Below are 6,463 nucleotides of genomic sequence, written 5' to 3' on the forward strand. Positions count from 1 at the left end.
TGTCTCGCATACCATGATCAACCTAAGGATTGACTAGTATTCTGTTTTCCTGTCCTTATTTACCCTTTGGAAATTGGTTACTGTGATTAGAATTTTGCTACTGCTTTACTTTAATCAATGAATATGATGAGAATTTTATGACACGATGATGATATCTTGATTATGATGATGAGCTTGTGTTACTTTAGGGGACTTGGGCTATTTCCCGAGTACCTCTCTGTAAGGACCTGTTCGTTGGTATGACCATCCGGGAAAATAGTACAACCATGAGGGTGGAATGAGACGCCCTTAGCTTATTAATTGGAAGAACTTAGGGGTGTAGTTGGCTTCACCGTTGTGCCATCAATGGGGGCCAGGGCATGGTGCTTGCTCTGCTAAGGGTGGCTGCCGAGGTTCATTCGATTTGGTTTTATTAGTCACATACCTTTGGGAGGAGTATTGTGTTTGTACGACTGGCAAAACCTAACGGGTGACTACATATCAGGGGAATCTTTGTAAAGGCTACATAGAGATATCCTGCCAGATCACCTAGGTAGTGGTCAATGGGGAGTAGCGCTCCTCGGGCAGAATGGGAATCATGGCTCATGGGTAAAGTGTGCGACCTCTGCAGAGAAATGAAACTGATATATCAGCTGTGCTCACGATTATGAGCGGCCTAGGGAGCTCCTTTGATTAGAGATACAAATGATCTGAGATACTATGGTTCAATTTATGGTTCTGGTTACGACGATGATAATGATGTTCCTCGATGAGGAAATGGTTCACGGGTTGGTTATTGATAAAACTTGGGTTGTACTAATAATAAATACCCGACGAACTAAAAGCAACTGCTTCGATCCTAACCCCACATAAAGCTAGTCCACCTCAGCCAAACGGGACATTTGCTGAGTACGTTGATGTGCACTCACCCTTGCTTTCACAAAACACCAGGTTGCCTTTTGTGCAACCTATGCTCAGGTAAAGAAGGGGAAGAAGGCGTGGAGGTAGATCTCCAGGAATTCTAGGACGTCGATGAGTTTGAGGATTAGGCCAACGACCTCCCCCAGTCAGCTGCCTGTGGTGGGTTTATTTAAGTTGGCTACGTTTGTATTATGTGCACTTTGATTTATATTATGTAGATAACTCTAGTCTGTAATTTTAGTACTTATTCTTTATTATTATTTGAAGCACTATGCTATGATGAGTCATTTATGTAATTGCGGTGTACGTGAATTTCTGATCCTGGCACGTACATGGTTCGCATTCGGTTTACCTTCAAAACCGGGTGTGACATAAGTGGTATAAGAGCCTTGTTGAGTGTAGGACCGCTAGCCTAGAGTAGCATTGACCGTTTAAGGACTTATTGACTATTACTTCACCTCATCCTTGATGTTGCTTCAAAACATTAGCCACATCGGCTAATTCTATGTTATGCTTCAATATATCATTTTGCTAAATGTATTTTATTCGTGTATTGTCTATACTTTACCTATTCATTATATTAGATCTGATCGCACTGTTGTGCTTGCGACATCTTTGTAGATGACCCCTAACCATAGCCTTTAGTCTTTTGGGGTTCCTTCCTCATCCATTATTAAATTGCTACCATTTGACCATCTCTATTCCCTTGGTATCGACATGCTCGTACCCCTAGATTCTTCAATACTCTTGTTTCAAATACTTACATTTGAATTTCTACTGCCTACTTAAACACTTCAGTTTATATGTCCATGAACTTCTTGTCTTCTAAGATCTCTTCCTATTCTGTTGTTAAGTCGTTATCCTTTGGCTTTTTCTATTCCCTTGTCTTGGTATGCCCACATCCTTGGAATCTTGCATACTCTTATATTCTTATGTATACTTATTTTCATACCCCAATTACTATTCAAGACATTTTAGTTAACATGTCCTTGACCAGCCTTGTTTCTTAATGATCCATGAGCGGTCATTTTATTTTGCACATCCGTGGTAATCTCGTTGTTTCCTTGTAACTTCCTTCGGTAATGAATTTGTACTTCAACTCTTCTATCAGAACCTCACTTATCTTATCCTTGTTTATTTTCTCCACTTTGTCACTTTGCGAGTCTTGCCTTAACTCTATCCATGGATTATGCTTTTCATCATTATCACCTTTAACCTTATCACCTCTATATCTTACCTTGATGTTTATCTTATACCATCCCTTTAAAATCTCCTCTTTTCAATCTCAATCTGAGCGTTGTACTTTACCTACTTTTCCCTTGGTCGTATCCTCTTCCTCGTGGCTTGCGAGTTTTCAACTCCATCCTTTGTTGTGCCTCTGTTTAGTGCTGCCTTGACCTTTCCCATCTCTCGACCATACCTTGGTGATTACATTATGTCTGTTATCTAAAACCTCCAATCTTCTATCCCAATTTAAGGGCGGTGTTTTACTTATCTCACCCTTGGCAACCTCCTCTTCTTTACCACGTGTAAGCCTGAATGTAACTCCATTCTTAGTTGTACTCACACCACTAGCTCTTCAATGCCTTCATCTTTTCTCTCATACCCTTGTCTGTTATCGCCTTTGACCCTTGTGATATTGATGTCTTCTACCTAAATGCTTACCTTGAACTTATCCTTTAAAAGCCTCCCCTTTCTTCCAACCCAGTTTGAGAGTTATGAGTTACATATCTCTCCCTTGATTTTTTTCACTCCTTGTTATCTTACAAGTTTTGTCTTAATTTCATCCTTTGTTGTGTTTTTATTTGTTATCACCATCACCTTGTCATTCATCGATTTTCCTTGATACTCATCTTTATTCTTGCTCTTTGAAAATCTCCTCTCTTCCACCTCAATTTGAGAGCGGCAATTTACCTATATGACCCTTGGACACACCCTCTCCTTTTCCATTTGCAGGTCCTGTCTTAACCCCATCCCTTATGGTACTTGTATACTTTGTCCTTATGCCCATTTACCTCCTCTCCTACATCATTGTTCGTTATCACCTTTAAACCCTTGTAATATCTGTACCCTTATCTTCACGCTTACTTTGAACCTACCCTTCAAAACCTCCTCTTTTGCATCCCTGTTCGGGGAAAATGCCTCACCTACTCCATCATTGACCGCTCCCCTTCTTTGATTCATTGCAAGTTTTGTCTCAATCCCATCCCTTGTCGTGTTTCTATCTGTTATTACCTTTAACCCTTGTCGTCTCTTGACATTTACCTTGATGCTTATCTTGCACCTGCATTTTAAAGCATTCTCTCTCCCGTTTAAGTTCGAGAGTGTGGCTTTACCTATCTTGTCCTTGGTTGTTTCCCTTCCCTTGCCGCTTTGCAAGTCATGCTTCAGCTTTGTCCTTTGTTGTTCTCATGCTCAAGTCTCATACATTTTGTTATCCTCCTCCTCCTTCGACAACCTTAGAAAGTAGTTATTCCCTTTTCAAGAAAGACCACCATTTAATTAAAAGGAACATATATCAATGAGATGTTTGCTGTTGTGTGTTCATGATGTTTGTCTTTGTGTTATGACTGATTTGCTTCTTTGAAATGAGTGTTGAGTGTTGTGGCCTTTGGTCCGCAATGACATTAGTTTACTAGCTGAGTGCCATAGAGTTACGTAGTTGGGTGCTCTCCCTTTTCTCTCTTCAATCCATCTATGCTTACCTTTTCTATCTATACCCTTTCCTCTTGCACTTGTCCGATTCGCAACATCCAACTTCTCTTAATCAGTCAAGATCAGAGTTGGCAACGTCCTCATCAAGTGCATATCAATGCTTCTCTTAAGGGGGTTAGCTGCTAACCCTAATGAAGACAATGCAATCAACATCAACCAACAAGATCAGAGTGGCGCAGCAAAAGCGTGCGTGGGTCCTAACACACTTGTCCAAGGGATCCTTAAGAATTGTATCAATTGGTCTTGAGCATCTGAAGGTCAAAGCAACCAGTTCACAAGTTAAGCTGACAGAGTCAAAGCTGAGTCAGAATAAGCTATGAAAGAGCAATGAACCAATCTCATTTTCTTGCTAGCCTCTCCTTGAATCTCGAGGGCGAGATTCTGTTAAGGGGGTTAGATTTGTAACACCCTGAATTTGGGGGTATAAAATTTATTTTCTAATATCCACCATATTTAGGTGTTACTCTCTCATTTCTTTGCTTTCCTTCTCTTTTTCCTAAAAATAGAGAATTATTTTGTTTTATATTGACAAAAACCTAGTTGAATGAGCCCTAGATATGCTTTGGTTGGTGCATTCATGTTGTTGCATAGTGTTTATAAGTACAAAAGGTCTTTGAAACATGTTAATAAATCTTATAGAAGCTCTCGCTAAATTTTCATATTTTTTAGGAATATTTTTCTATTTTCCGAAAACCAAAAATTATTTATTTGAGGTACTTTAAAATAATTTTAGAAACTCTAAATATGTTTTTGAGTTCACTAGTTGCTAGCGCTGGGCATTCGGTCTATCAGGGTAATTCGGTTCGGTCTATTCGGGTTTGTGAAATTTCGGGTTCTAAAAAATGAGAACCGAGATGTTCAAAATAATTTTAGGAACTGAACCCGAATAGACTCACAATTTTGGTTCAGTTTATTCGGTCCACCGAATAGACTCGAATAGTAGAGAAGCTAGTATCTTTTGTTAAAATATATACATTGATTAATTAATTGGAAGTACTATTATTACAACAAGTGACTATAAAAAATAGCATACATAGATATATATACTATCATTAAGATGATATCATTATTTTTGGTTAATAAGTTTATAAATCATATAATAATACCATCACATATTAAGAGCTTTTTTATATTTCAGGTTATTTGGTCTATTCGGGTTTTAAAGGTTAGGAACCGAACCCGAACCCATACCCCGAAATATAGCATATTTAGGAACCGAATCTGAAAACCCGAATAGACCAACAATTCGGTCGATTCAGGTTCAGGTTCGGTTTTCGGTTTTAAAATGCCCACCCCTACTAGGTGCCAAAACATTTCTAGGAATTTTTCTAGATTTTTTTGGAAGTATCTACAATATTTTGAGCACCAAATATGGATTTCTAGGCTTTTCTGAATTTAGTAAATTGTAAAATCTGAATTCGACCTGAATTTTTATCTTGTCCAAACCTTAGTTATATATATGGCCGACTTCTCTTCGCTGAGCTCTTTCCGAACCATAAGACGGTTTTCCCAGATTCATTCCCCATCTCTTGGAATTGCTCGACGAAGTTCGGAGCGGTTCCAACTCCGGTGACAACTCCAGCGAGCAATTACTTCCAATTCATGCATCATCAGCGGAATCCGAGGGTACTGCTATGTTCGCCTCGTCGAGAGCTTCGTTTCGGTGCTTTCGATTCATCGATCGGACCGACGGTTCGTCCTCAATCGACGTTTTTCTCAACTCCGGTGAGGGTTTCTTCTCCGGTGAGCCCGTCCTCCATCGTTGCCCATGGAGTTTTTCGTTTTTGTTTTCCCCAGCACAACCCTCTCTCTTCTCTCCTTCCCCCGGCGGCACCCCTCCCCCATGCCCCTCCCCCCGCACGACCCGCAGTGGTGGCCGGCTGGCACGATCCGGCGACGGCGTCCACCTGCCCGCGGTGCTCGGCGCCCGCCCGCCCCCCAACCCACTCGACCCCTGCGCACGCAGCCCCCTCCCCTTCTACCCTTCCATGGTGAGAAGGAGGAGGAGGGAGAAAAAAGATAACGGTTTTGCAAAACTGGCCCTAACCAATTTTAAAACTGTGCGCAGGAATTTGGTTCCATTTAAAACTGTAATAACTTTTGCGTTTTAAATCCAATTCAATCCGTTCAAGTAGTGTTAGATTCGTATTAAAATTATCTACATGTTAGAAGTAATATTATCTGTTATTGCATATTTTATTTAATTTATTTAAATGTTTGTTTTACCGATGGTTAATAGAACGACGTTTAAATTTAAATCTAATTTAGGAGTTTGGTTTGCGCATTTATAATTAGACACCAACATGGTTAGTCTTAACTGAAATATTCTTGATTAATAATTGGTTTGTTTAATCATACTATCTATTTATTAGTTTTCTCGTATCGTGTCGACCCGCGCGCCGTACGTGTGCTGCACGTACTGTGTGCGTGCGGCCGTGCTGTTTGACGCGTTACGTATTTCGTCTCACTCCGCTAATTCGTCTCGCTTAGAGTCACTAATGGTATTTAAATTACTTATTTAACTAATAATTGTTAGCGTAGTCAGCTTATTAAAGCTAGGCGATAGCTCTAGTTGCATTAAATAAATGTCGAATAATACGAGTATGTCGAATTAAATATTCTAGTTATACTTGTTTAGTGTGAACGCGCTAACTTCTCAACCATAGCTCCGACTATCATGTTTCTTTTTCTTGCGTGACCGTAGTAGTGAGCTTATATTTCGTATTGCCAGCTTCTAGTATGTTTTTCTTTGTATGGAGAAATGTTCTTATGCATACATATATGTTTGTTTGCTTGTGCCTGCTCGTCTTCGCTTCGCGTCGCGATTAGAATGTGATCCATTCCCGAG

The sequence above is a fragment of the Zea mays genome, chromosome 8 (genome assembly GCF_902167145.1).
Source record: "Zea mays cultivar B73 chromosome 8, Zm-B73-REFERENCE-NAM-5.0, whole genome shotgun sequence".
Taxonomy (NCBI): domain Eukaryota; kingdom Viridiplantae; phylum Streptophyta; class Magnoliopsida; order Poales; family Poaceae; genus Zea; species Zea mays.